The 13829-nt window shown below is 36.8% G+C and overlaps 1 pseudogene; it reads left to right on the forward strand.

The window, feature by feature from the left end:
• Positions 1-9889: 9889 nt before the first annotated feature.
• On the forward strand, positions 9890-13312 carry LOC137738333 (chaperone protein dnaJ 20, chloroplastic-like; annotated as a pseudogene).
• The last annotated feature ends 517 nt before the right edge of the window (positions 13313-13829 follow it).

Here is a 13829-nt window from a genome sequence, read left to right on the forward strand (position 1 = left end):
GGTTTTTTCGAGCAATGTTTTAACGAGGCAACTGATGTTGATATGTGGGCATCCAATGGGGAGTGTTGAAAATACTATTGGGTTAATGAATGCCCACAGTGATATTGAAAACATTGGTAGGTTTTTCAATATCCACATAGTAACGTGGACTTTGGAAATGAAGGAGATCGTGTTTTTCAAAAGTTGTGTGTTGGAGTTGCTCTATAAATAGAGCACTCTGTGTACTATCAAAATACAAAGTAAGAAAAAAAGATCAATAACATCATTATCTATTCCTACCTCCTTTATTTGTTATCCTCTTGTGCTATAGTTACAATGTAATATTTTACACCTGCTTCTCTCCTGTTACTAGTAAAGGTTAAATCTCTAAGTTTGACCTATTTATAACATACTTTAATTTTTCTCTTCATAGTGCAACCTAGAAGCAAGACTCCAAATCTACAAAGCTATTCAATTTCACATATATTGTCATACCAAATTCAAATTAATTTAACAACAATAAGATTTGTGAAATCTATCTTATTCTTTATAACTTTTTATTGTTTATCTCTATCTTACCTCTCTTATTTAAGTGTTGCGCTTTAAATTTTTTTATTTATTGATTCTCTCTATTAAATTTAATAGTATAGATGACAAGGTTATCATGCAACGATTAATGTTCTACATATTTAGAAGTAATTTTAAAATGACTGAAAACGTTTTTGGTGAAAGTGCTTTTAGGTTCCAAAAACACTATAAGTGAAATTTTGGAAGAATCACCAATTATGTATTTCTTACAAGAAATACTTCAAGTTCCTTTGGAGGATTTATGTTCCAAAAGCACTATAAGTGAAATTTTGGAAGAATCACTGATTATGTATTTCTTGCAGGAAATACTTCAAGTTCCTTTTGAGGATCCACTTACATTTTAACTAAGCATTGATTCTAAAAACACTTTCATTAAAAGTGTCTTCAATCATTTTCAAAACACTTTCAAACACATCATTGATGTGGTAAAAACTAAAACACAAATTAAACCCTATAAATTATACAATCGTAGTATGAGTAAGTAAGGATCATTCTATTCCGAGGATTAGAAGGGATGTTAATCAACACAAATTAAACTTAAAAAACTGAAAACTAAGTTAAACTAACATTAAAACAATGAGGGGAGAGATAAATTTAAAAAATTGAAAACTAAGTTAAACTAACATTAAAACAATGAGGGGAGAGATTTTGGATAAATTTAATTAAAACAAAAGTAAAAGGCAGCAAGTGATAGGAGCATTTTCATGCGACTTAAATGGCTTGCTCTCGTGCATTTACGTTATGTTTCTTTAGTTATTTTAGTACTTTAAGCTATTTTCGTGTGTTTGTAGGTCGAAAGGGCTAAAGGAGCAAAAAGATGCATTTTGGAGACTTTTGGAGCACTTTTGGGCTAAGGACGGATAGCTTATGCTTGAAGCCAAAGTGTTGGACGAAATTGAAGACCTAATTGGAGCCAAAGTGTTAGAACCTTGTTCTCTTTAGTTTTAGGACATTTAAACCTTTCCTAATCCCAATCATGCCATGCATAACACACATCCATTCTAACACATTGTCATTGCACATGCATTTCCTTCATTAGTTAACCCACATGCACTTATCACTTATCATCACCACATATCATATCACTTAATCACTTATCACTTATCATCACCACTTAACCACTTATCATATCATAACCACATATCATATCACTTATCACTTATCACTTAACATATCATCCACCTACTTCACCTACAACATCCACCTACTTCACCTACAACATCCACTTCACCTACAACATCCACCTACTTCACCTACAAATGACATAGCCATATGTTCCCTCCACTACTCCTATAAATACCCTTGCATTCATTCATTCATGGACATCTCATTTTTCATACACAACACACCACAAACACTTCCATCTTCTCCCTAGCCGTGAGTCTCTCCATTTTCTGCACCATTCCCTTCCCTTTCTCCTCCATTTCTTCCATTTCCATAATCCCCCAATCCATTCAACACACCAACAACATCCCTTAGTCCTTGTGCTACAACGAAGACGAAGAGAAGAAGGCCTAAACGTTCATACAATTCACGTTTGAGTTGTTGGAATGTTTACGCGTTTCTTTGATTTCAATGTTTAAATTCAATTCTCTTTGTTTTGTAATGGAAGAGAAGAGTGCCTAAACGTTCATACAATTCAAGTTTGAGTTGTTGGAATGTTTAGGTGTTTCTTTGATTTCAAAGTTATGAGGAACTAAACCCTTTTTGGCTAGGGGTGATTTCAATACCATGTTTATTTATGTGATATGAATTGATGAATTCCGGTTATGAACTCTTGATTCGTGAATGCAATTGGCTTAACTATTTGATGATTAACTTATTTGTGTTTGTTGATTGAGGGTCGACACTTAATTAGCATGCATGAATATGTGGCTAAAGTTTAAGAAGGTTTCACATAATCGTTACTAACTTATACTTGAAAGTAGTGAAGGTCGCTTGTCACGATCGCGTTAAGTTTAATTCTTAGCATGAGTAACATGATGTCATAGTTACAAATGCTTTGTCAATGCTTATGGTTTTCATTATTCTTAATGATCTTCGATTGTATCTCTATTATGATGACATGTAGGGAACTTTTGAGAATGTTTTGGGTTGTCGAATGATGCCATCCAATCCAATAATATAAGGAAAATCTAAGGGTTAACTAGTGATGTCACGGTTAATTTGGGGCATTGTCGTTCATAATTCAATGAAGGAATAACTGGAAATTGATTCATATGCATAAATATCATGTGTAGAGAAAGAACCCTTAGCTAGCTTCCCATCCATTCATTTCCGTCAAATCCATATTTACAATTTGTTTTGTTTCCAAGTATTCATTTTAGTTTAAATTCGTCCAAATCCAATTCCCCCCCCCCCCTATTTCGTTGAAGTCTTAGTCTTAATCTTTCTTATTTTTAGTTTTGCTTTCTTCGAGCATTAAATAGTGTTTTATATTGTGTTTTTATGTTTTTAAGTCAATTTAGAAGGTTTTAGCAAGCCCTCCTAATCCCCGGTCTAGAACGATCCCTCACTTATCCATTCTACTACAATTGTCAAACGAGGGTTTAATTTGAGTGTCAAGTAATTCTCGCATCAGCAAGTAAATTAAGTTGTGAATAAAATATGGATGAAAGGATAGCTAAAGGATTCTTCTCCACACATGAAACATATGCATACAAATCGATTTCCAGTTATTCTTCCTATAAACCATGAAGGACAATGCCCCAAATTAATTGTGAAAAGAACTAATTAACTCTCAAATTTTCCAAAGTTCATTGAATTGGACTCAGCGACGCAACTCAACTATTCTCTTCAAGTTCCCTAACTATGAAAAGCATGATAGAGATACATCTCAAAGATCATTAAGTTCTATGAAAATCATAAGTATTGACAAAGCATTCATAACTATGAAAAGCATGATACTCCTGCTAAGAATTTACTTAACTCAATCATGACTAGTGACTTTTACTACTTACAAAAATAAGTTCATAACGATTAGGTGAAATTCCCTTATATTCTAGCATCAAATCCCTGCATGCAAACTAAGTGTGCACCCTTAATAAACACAAGACTAAGTTCTCTATAAAGCAGATCAGTAAATCGCATTCATGTTTTATGAAACAATAACTGGATGTAATCAATTTACATAAAACAAATGATCATGGCTTCAAATTCACCTCTAACTAAAAAGAAATTTAGTTACACATGTTCATCATAACTGAAAAGCAATCTAAAATAAACATTGAAACTTAAAACAAAGATAGAAAGAACTCTGAAAAATCTAGTAACTTCAATGGATGAATGGTAGGCATGGCACACTTGTCTCTCTTATTTGCGGCAATAATGTGTATATATAGGGTAAAGGCACAGTTCCCAGGAGAAAAAGGATTAGGTTGTTTGAATTATTTTAGGACTCCTATAATCAGATAGGAAGTGTTGGAATGTGATAAGGATTCCTCCTTACAGCTGGAGATAAGATAAAGTAGGATAAGGTTTGGATAAAATAAGATAAGGTTGGATAAGATAAGACAAGATAAGGTTCCTCTCCAACTAGGATTCCTTTTTCTTGTGTAATTCCTTGTCTTCCAAGCCTCAACTTTAATTTCTTCAAAGTTTAGCACATGTCTAACACCATTCAAACACCAAAAACATTCAGCCCATATGCTATCCACGCATTCTATCCAATCCAAGTCTAAAACTGCTCTAAATTGCTCCATTTGACTATTTATTGTCATCTTTATGAACTGGACCTACAATAATACGAAAATAACATAAACTACCAGAATAAATGGAAATTAAAGAAGTAAATGCAAAGAAATAAGATAACAAAGTCGCATAAATGTGTTTCTATTAAATTCCCCCACACTTAGCTTTTGCTAGTCTCCAAGCAAAACAAAGAAAACAAAACAAAACCTAAACCTTCCAACAATTACCTCAGGGATTTCCAATGAAACATGACATGTTAAAAATCATTATTTACACAGATTTTAAAGTTTTTCTTCTTCTTCTTTTTTTTTTCCCCCCTTTTTTTTTTTTTGAAACATAAAACATAAGAACTACTTCACCGGATTCAAAAGAACAAATCCTTCCCCCACACTTATTTTTCTGCAAATCGTAGATCAAAAGGAATTTCCAACAAGTCATGCTTCACTATTCTTTAAGAACAAGGGTATGGACATTCCTATACTAGGTTAGGTAGGGATAATGCAAGCTAACAAAGAAAATAGGCTAAATAAGACTCAAGGGGGTTAAACCTACAATGCTTATGCAAGGGATAAGGCTTTTTGGCTCTGGTGGTAACTAAACAACTTCATCTTGTTATTTGTTATGCAATCAATTTTATGCTTTGAATGAAATAGGCATGAGTTCTAGTATTTGGAACTAAAATGATGAAAAAGCATTTTAAGTAGCAACCAAGCAAAGAAATAATGAGATCATGCAACGACTTTAGAAAGCAAGAATATCGCAGATTAATAACTCTCCAAACAAAGAATAGGCTCAAGTCTCACAGGGTTGTAGCGTTAGTTTGAGTTTCTTCCTACAAGCATGTTACAAAACTGATTTTTTTCTCTTTGTGATTACATGTGAATTCGTAAATGACAACTACAACTAAGTATTAACCAAAGAGCATATCAAACGTCCACCCATGTTTGTAACTTTTTTTTAATAGTCATGCACTTAAAAACCAAATCCTCATCATTGTGTTGGAAGGTACCCTAAGACACACACAAGCAACAAAAATGACTCTTTTTTGGTATTTTCTCAAACTTTTTAGATTTTTTTTTTTTAAATTTTGTTTTTATGATGCACAATAAAATACTTTAAAACAGTGAATAACAACATTAGTAGTGATAGGTGGTGAAATTCGAAGATAAGTCATGAAAAGCATTCTATTTAACCACCCCCCCCCCCCCCCCCCCAAAAAAAAAACACTTAAATGTTTCAAAAATAAACTTAAACAAGAAAGCAACAAAAGATAACTAGCAAACAAGATAATCATGGCAAAGTAAAAACAATAAAGAAAAGGGAAAAAGAAAGCAAATCTGGTTATAGGAGCCAGAAATTCCAATGTCTCTTTGTTTGAACACATGAGTTGCCTTCGAAGAAGCGCTTGTTTTAACGTCTTCCAGCCGGACGATAACTCCATTTAATCCTTACTAGGACCAGCGGCATCGATTTGGATCTTTGAAAGGAAGGTGATACTTGAAATGATCCGGTAATGGTTTAAATTTTAGAATGGTGCTTGAACCATTGAAATCAACAACATGTTAGTAGAAAACGAAATTGAAATTTGAGGAGGTGGCTTACCTGTGTGCTACAACAAGACCTTAAGGACAAACATTACTTCAAAAGTTTCAAGAACGTTGCTCTCGGCCAGATTTGATGTGAGAGCAGTGACTTGTCCCATGTCATAACATCCAACTTCTTCGGGGATGGTTGTCTCAAGTATATCCTCTTTGATGAATTCTAGATATTCCCCGGCCACTTCTTTCTTTTGAATCCTTGGAAAGGTTTCAAATATGTCTTTTTCACTCTCTTATTTCTTGGATTGCATAAACCTACGAGGAAAAGGTATATTTGGTGGAATAAGGTTAGAAAGAATTGAAGTCGGAACAACCTTACTAGAATTGGATGGTGGTGGAGCTAGGGTAGCTACATCAATAGGATTAGAGACAATTAGGTGTTACGGCAAAGCTTCTTCTAAGCTTGTTGTGGCTGAGTCTTCCTCCTCCTCTTTGGACAACAGCTTTTTTTTGTCTACTTCTAGGCTATGGTTGGACACCTTCAAATCACCTACAACCTCCATACCACTTCTCAAAGTGATTGCTTTAGTGATTTCAAAATCTCCCATCAAATTGACACTGGTTGACCTGGAAAGTTTGCTTTGTTCTCTAATTTGTCTCATGAATTATGTGATCTGTCCAATTTGATTCTTCACGTCCCCTATCTCTTTAGCTTAGTCTTGTAAACCCTGAGTCAAAGAAGTTAGTGTTTGAAGAATTTTATCATAATCCATTGACAAACCTGAATTTTGTTAGGATTGTTGTGGGGGAGGCGATGGTGGCTGCATAGGTCTTGGATAGAACTCCTCAGATGGTTGCCAATAGCCTTCTTGTTGAACTTGTTGAGGTTCCCTTCACATAAAATTTGAATGATCACTCCCACCTGGATTGTAAGTGTTGGAAAATAAGTTGTTCCCTTCACATATCAAATGTAGCAACACTTTGCATTATGGACCTTTCGATATACTGCGACATAAGACAAGTAAGATCTGTCATTTAAGCTTGAAAATTAGCAATCGCCATGTCTTGTTTCTCTAACATCAAATCCTTGCATGCAAACTAAGTGTGCACCCTTAATAAACATACAAGAATAAGTTCTCTATAAAGCAGATAAGTAAAGCGCATTCATGTTTTATGAAACAATAACTGGATGTAATCAATTTATATAAAAAATATGATCATGCCTTCGAATTCACCTCTATCTAAAAAGAAGTTTAGTTACACATGTTCATCATAACTGAAAAGCAATCTAAAATAAACATTGAAACTTAAAACAAAGATAGCAAGAACTCTGAAAATTCCAACAACTTCAATGGATGAATGGTAGGCATGGCACACTTGTCTCTCTTATTTGTGGCAATGATGTGTATATATAGGGTAAAGGCATAGCTGAATCCCAGGAGGAAAAGGATTAGGTTGTTTGAATTATTTTAGGACTCCTAGAATTAGATAGGAAGTGTTGGAATGTGATAAGGATCCCTTCTTGCAGCTGTAGATAAGATGTTTGGATAAGATAAGATAAGATAAGGTTCCTCTCCAACTAGGATTCCTTTTTCTTGTGTAATTCCTTGTCTTCTAAGCCTCAACTTTAATTTCTTAAGGGTTTAGCACATGTCTAATACCATTTAAACACCATAAACGTCCAACCCATATGCTATCCACGCATGCTATCCAATCCAAGTCCAAAACTGCCCCAAATTGCTCCATTTGACTATTTATTGTTGTCTTTACCAACTGGACCTACAATAATACGAAAATAACATAAACTATCAAAATAAATGGAAATTAAAGAAGTAAATGCAAAGAAATAAGATAATAAAGTCGCATAAATATGCTCCTATCAATCATTACCAATGAATTTGTTATTATGATGTTTTGGTTAGTAGTTTTGTAATTGATATTGGATATTTTTTTTTATATTTGTGAAAGGCTTCTCCTCTCCTGAAATTATGGCTCCGCCATTGTCCACAAGTATTAAACTTTCCATTTCCTTTCTATTTTTTCTAAACATTCTCGATTCTAATTTTCTCCACAATCCATAGTAAATAAACAAAAAGATTTTTATCATAAATGGTCTCTGAAATTTAAATATCTCATCAAGATGATCTCTGAAATTAAAAATCGATCAATGTAATCCCTGAAAATAGGTGTCGCAAATCAATGTGGTCATTTCGTTACAATTCCGTAAAAAATTTCTATTATATGCTGACGTGGCACATAAATGGGTCCCACACATTTAATTTAAACAATAAAAAACATTTTTTATTTTTTTATAATTAAAAACTTTGTAAAAGAAAAAGAAGATCTGGGGTTCAGAAGAATGGCATTTTCTAGGTTTGGTCGCTGGGTTCAAAGTCGGAGTCTGATCTTGTGGGCCTATGGCGTCCAGTCTTGATAATGTGATGAGCCTAGTATGCAATTCGAAATTGGAGTCCGGTCTTGATGAAGCCCTGGGTGAAGAAGAAGGCGAGGACGATAAGCCTTGGGATTGGATCTCCGAAGGTGGAGAAATCGACGGTGGAAGTCAGTGTTTTCGTGAGGGCAGATGTGACATCCCACATCGCCCAGGGGATTGATCCTTAAATGTATATTCCCATCCTTACCTAGCACGAGGCCTTTTGGGAGCTCACTGGCTTCGGGTTCCGTAGGAACTCCGAAGTTAAGCGAGAATGAGGCTAGAGCAAATCCTATGATGGGTGACCCACTGGGAAGTTGCTCGTGAGTTCCCAAAAACAAAACTGTGACATCCCACATCGCCCAGGGGATTGATCCTTAAATGTATATTCCCATCCTTACCTAGCACGAGGCCTTTTGGGAGCTCACTGGCTTCGGGTTCCATGGGAACTCCGAAGTTAAGCGAGAATGAGGCTAGAGCAATCCTATGATGGGTGACCCACTGGGAAGTTGCTCGTGAGTTCCCAAAAATAAAACCGTGAGGGAATGGTAAGCCCAAAGCGGACAATATCGTGCTACGGTGATGGAGCGGGCCCGGGTAGTGATCCGGCCCGGGCCGGGATGTGACAAATTGGTATCAGAGCCTAACCCTGGCTGCGTGTGTGCCGACGAGGACGTCGGGCCCCTAAGGGGGGTGGATTGTGACATCCCACATCGCCCAGGGGATTGATCCTTAAATGTATATTCCCATCCTTACCTAGCACGAGGCCTTTTGGGAGCTCACTGGCTTCGGGTTCCATGGGAACTCCGAAGTTAAGCGAGTAGTGCGCGAGAGCATTCCCAGGATGGGTGACCCATCGGGAAGTTCTCGTGTGAGTTCCCAAAAACAAAACCGTGAGGGCGTAGTCGGGGCCCAAAGCGGACAATATCGTGCTACGGTGGTGGAGCGGGCCCGGGAATTGGTTCCGCCCCGGGCCGGGATGTGACAAAACCGTGAGGGCGTAGTCGGGGCCCAAAGCGGACAATATCGTGCTACGGTGGTGGAGCGGGCCCGGGAATTGGTTCCGCCCCGGGCCGGGATGTGACAGCAGAGGCGCCAAGGAAAATGGAGAGAAATGGCCACGCTTTTATGGCTTCTGGATTTTGACAAGAGGTTAAATTTGAAGAGTGAAGAAGTGGAGAGTTGGTGGCTGTCAAACAGAGAGGAGGAAGGAAGGGCGGTGAGGGAGGAGGAAAGGGAAAGCAGTGAGCAGTGTTTAATATGGTGGACTCCATTGCCCCAAATTCACGGGAAAGAAGATGATGAACAGTCAATCATCTTCTTTTTTTTTTTTTTCTTAATTTTCTTTTTAAAGTTTTTAATTATAAAAAAAAATAAAATTTTATTGTTTATTATTTAAATATTTTTAATTCACATAATAATATTTAATTATATATGCAAGATCCATTTATGTGCCATGTTAGCACATAACAGAATTTTTTATAGAATTGTAACGGAAATACCACATTGATTTGTCACACCTATTTTTAGAGACTACATTGATTGATTTTCAATTTCAATAATCATCCTAGTGGGATAGGTAAATTTCAAAGATTATTTGTGATAAAAAGCATATACAAAATATAGAAAGCCGAAAACATTGCTGGAGAGAGAGAATGAGATGCAGAGCTGTTGATTAGCAATCTCAAGAACAGGAAGCGAATCCTGCTTCCACATCCCAACATCCCACAAAACCATCCCTAACAACATACCCATACCTGACTCGAAACCCTGCTTCTTCTTCCCCAAACCAGTTTTCTCCTTCTGGAACCGGTCCGGGTAGCTTAGACTCAAGGCGAATGCCGCAATCAACGATGGGTTGGTGGTAGAGCACAAGGAGCTCACCTTCTACGAGCTTCTGGGCATATCCGAATCCGAAAGTACCATCCAGATGTGTCCCCTCCGAGTTGGGTAGTGGAGTATACGGAGAAGTTTATCCTAGTTCAGGAGGCTTATGAGATCTTGTCTAATTTGAGAAGGAAAGCTTTGTATGATCAAGACATGGCCAGGGGTCTTCACCTTGCCTTCTCTGGAAGACGATACAATTCGATCAGGTATATATTTTTGGGTTATGTTTAAATCTTCCATACATATTAGCTTCTCTTGTTTGTTTTTATCAGCTATAAACGTGTGGATTGATGAAGTTAATGGTTTTCCTATTCTAGAATGGCGTTGAATTTCAATTTCGATTGTTTACAATTTCAAGGAGTGAAGGATCTTGGCAACTGGAGGAACCGATGGCAAAATCAGCTTTCTGAGTTAAAGACAAGAAGCATGAACAAGGATGGTAGAAGAGAACAACATATGTCATGGGGAGCTCAAATGCGCCGGCAAGCACGAGGATCCTCCGATGAACTATGAAGTAGGTTCTCCATTGTTCTATGTATATATACATATGGGAAATTTGGATAACTAGCCATATTTTGTACCACAAAATGATTTTTAGCCTACTTTTTATTATTCTTACAAATTTAACCAAAAATTCATACAAAAGTTGTAAATTGCCCCCTCTCTTCTCCCTTGTCTCTTCCCCCTCTTTCCTAGCTCCCACACCACCTGTCTCTTCTCCCAAATCCACCACCACTGTCGTACCCACTATGACTGATGCTAGTCTTAGGTATTGAATTATGGATTGCAAACTCTTTCATCCTCCCATCTTCCCTATACGGCCTTACAACTACTTTATAACATTCATGGATATCACAAAAACCTTCTTTTCCGAAAGCCCGTATTTAATTATTTAAAATCGGATTTGCAGCATCTTGATAAGCCTGGGAAAGCCTTCTATGTAGTAAGGTCGATTTATGCGAAAAAGGAAACATATGCTTACATTGCTAACACCAGACAATAATGGGGCAATCTTCTCGCTACTCCTTTTGTTTTTCTATATATTTTTTCATTCCGACAAACATATTACCTTGCATCAGTTTTGAGAGCCTAACTGGATTTGGGAGAAGAAATGGTGTGGGTGGTGGGGCTGGGGTGGATTGGTGGGAGTCGAAGAGAGGGGGAAGAGAGTCAAGATACAAGGGAGAAAGGAGGAGCAATGTAGAACTTTTGCGTGCATTTTTGGTTAAATTTGTAAGAATAATAAAAAATAGGCTAAAAATCATTTTGTGGTACAAAATATGGCTAGTTATCCAAATTCCCCTATGCATGTATATCTTCCCTACCTTCTTGGTCATGGCTAGCATTGACAGGAAACTCATTTAGTTACCACATTTACCCTGCTAAGCAAGAAAAGTATTTTGATATGCTAACCATATGGAAGGTTAAAAATGAAAATTGGTTTTGTTATATACTTGTTTCCTCTTAGACTCGATTGCTTAAATAACCCAAAAACCATCTCCCAATTCCGTTCAATTAGCTTGTGTAATTTTTCTTACAAGATTCTCTCCAAGTTACTGGCCAATCCGTTGAAAGATCATCTCCCTGGCCTCATTTATCACCATTAGTGTGCATTTGTACTGGGTCGTCAAATTCAGGATAATATATTCATCACTCATGAAGCTTTCCACTACCTCAAAATAAAAAAATCGAAGAACGACTTTTGAGTTGGGTTTGAAAGTGGATATGAACAAAGCTTATGATGGGGTCGAATGAGATCTTTTAGAGCAAGTTCTTAACAAAATGGGTTTCCATGCTCATTCAATTTTCCTTATTATGGCATGCGTCAGAACAGTCTCTTTTGCGGTCTCCTTCAACGACAAATGTGGGGAGTGCTTCGAAATAGGCCTAAACCAAGGAGACCCTTTGTCTCCTTATCTCTTCCCGTTTGTTAGGTCATCTCCAACCAAAAGGGCTAACTATAGTCCTATCTAGAATTATTGCTTCCAAAAAATTATTTTTACATGAACACTATCAGGTCATACTCTTATACCATCTCCAACTGAAGACCTAAATATAGTCTTGTCAATAATTTATTAGTTTTTAGTTTATACTTTAAATTTATTGGTTAATTCAATTACATTACCTTTGGATATTTTCAAATCAAGCCATTGAATTTGAATAAATTATTGCAACTAAGGTGTTGGACCCCAAAAAAGAGCTAAAAGGGGGCTACGTTTGATCAGATGTCCTTTGGCCAAATAATGGTCTGGCGGGTTCTATAGAATTATGGCCAGGGTATCGGTTGAAGATGAGTTTATGGGCAAATCAGATCATTTTTTTTGTTTATGGACCTTTAGCCCTTTCCATTGAAGATGGCCTTACTGAGGCCTTGTGGGGTCAAAAGGATAATGATCGTAAAATTCATGGCGTAATTGGGGAGCGATCTATTCCCTTTAGGAGGTAGATTCCGAACATATGGTTGAACCAGTTTGCCTTGCTTACTAATACAAGTAACTTTAAAGGTTTTTGCATCTATTATGAATAATACATGGATAATTGATTATGGTGCTACTGAACATATGATTTGTGATTCTAGACAGGTACAAACTCTAAAACCATTTACCAAAATTGTCGTGACTATTGCCAATGGCAATGTTGCCTCTGTTATTGGGGAAGGTTGTCTCTCTTTTAGATACCTTTATTCTTTATACCGTCCTTGTTGTTCCTTCTCTTGATAATAATTTATTATCCGTTGCTCAAATAAGCTTTGCTTTACATTGTCTTGTGATTTTTTGGCATTCTTTTGGTGTTTTAAGGACATTCAGACTCAAAAGACGATTGATGACAGTATTTAAAAGGGGAAGCTTTACTACTTGGAGTTGTCTAACAGTACCTAGATGTTGACTCAAGCTCTTGCCATAAAAGGATCTCAGGGGGAGTAGAATAAAGTTTTGGAGGATTGGTTGTGACATCGTCGAGTTGGACATGCTTCTTTCGGTTATTTACAAAAGGTTGTTTCCCAGCCTATTTGTTAAGAATGATGTTTCTAGCTTTAAAGTGACGTTAGTGAACTGGCTAAAAGTCATCGTACTTCGTTTCCATCCAGTTTGACTAAAAGTTTAGTTCCATTTATGATACTCCATGCTGATGTTTAGGGACAATTAAAAACTGCTACATTTGGTGGGGCTTATTAGTTTGTTACTTTTATTGATGATTAACACATATGACTTAGGTTTGTTTGATGAAATCCAAAAGTGAAGTTGCTTTTTTGTTCCAACAGTTTCACAAAATGGTGGAAGTACAATATAAATTACAGATACCTGTTCTTGGAGTGATAATGGTGGCGAGTATGTGAACTCTGAACTTCATGCCTTTTCTGGATAATCATGATATCGTTCATCAAACTACATGTCCATATACTCCACAACAAAATGGGGTTGCAGAATGCAAGAACCGTCAGCTACTAGAGGTTGTTTGTGTTTCCTTACTCCAGGGGTGTCTCCCATTATCCTACTAGGGAAAAGCTTTCACCTCAACTGCATATCTCATTAATCGTATTCGATCCCGATTAGTTGATTTTCAGACACCACTTTAGGCCATAGCCTCACATGTTGAGGCTCTTATTATTCCCAATCTTCCACCTCGCGTGAACAGTAGAAGAGTAAGCTTGAACCTCAAGCATTATGGTGTGTGTCTGTAGGGTATGCCTCAAATAAAAAAGGTTACCGCTG

Source organism: Pyrus communis, chromosome 6 (assembly GCF_963583255.1).
Source record: "Pyrus communis chromosome 6, drPyrComm1.1, whole genome shotgun sequence".
Taxonomy (NCBI): domain Eukaryota; kingdom Viridiplantae; phylum Streptophyta; class Magnoliopsida; order Rosales; family Rosaceae; genus Pyrus; species Pyrus communis.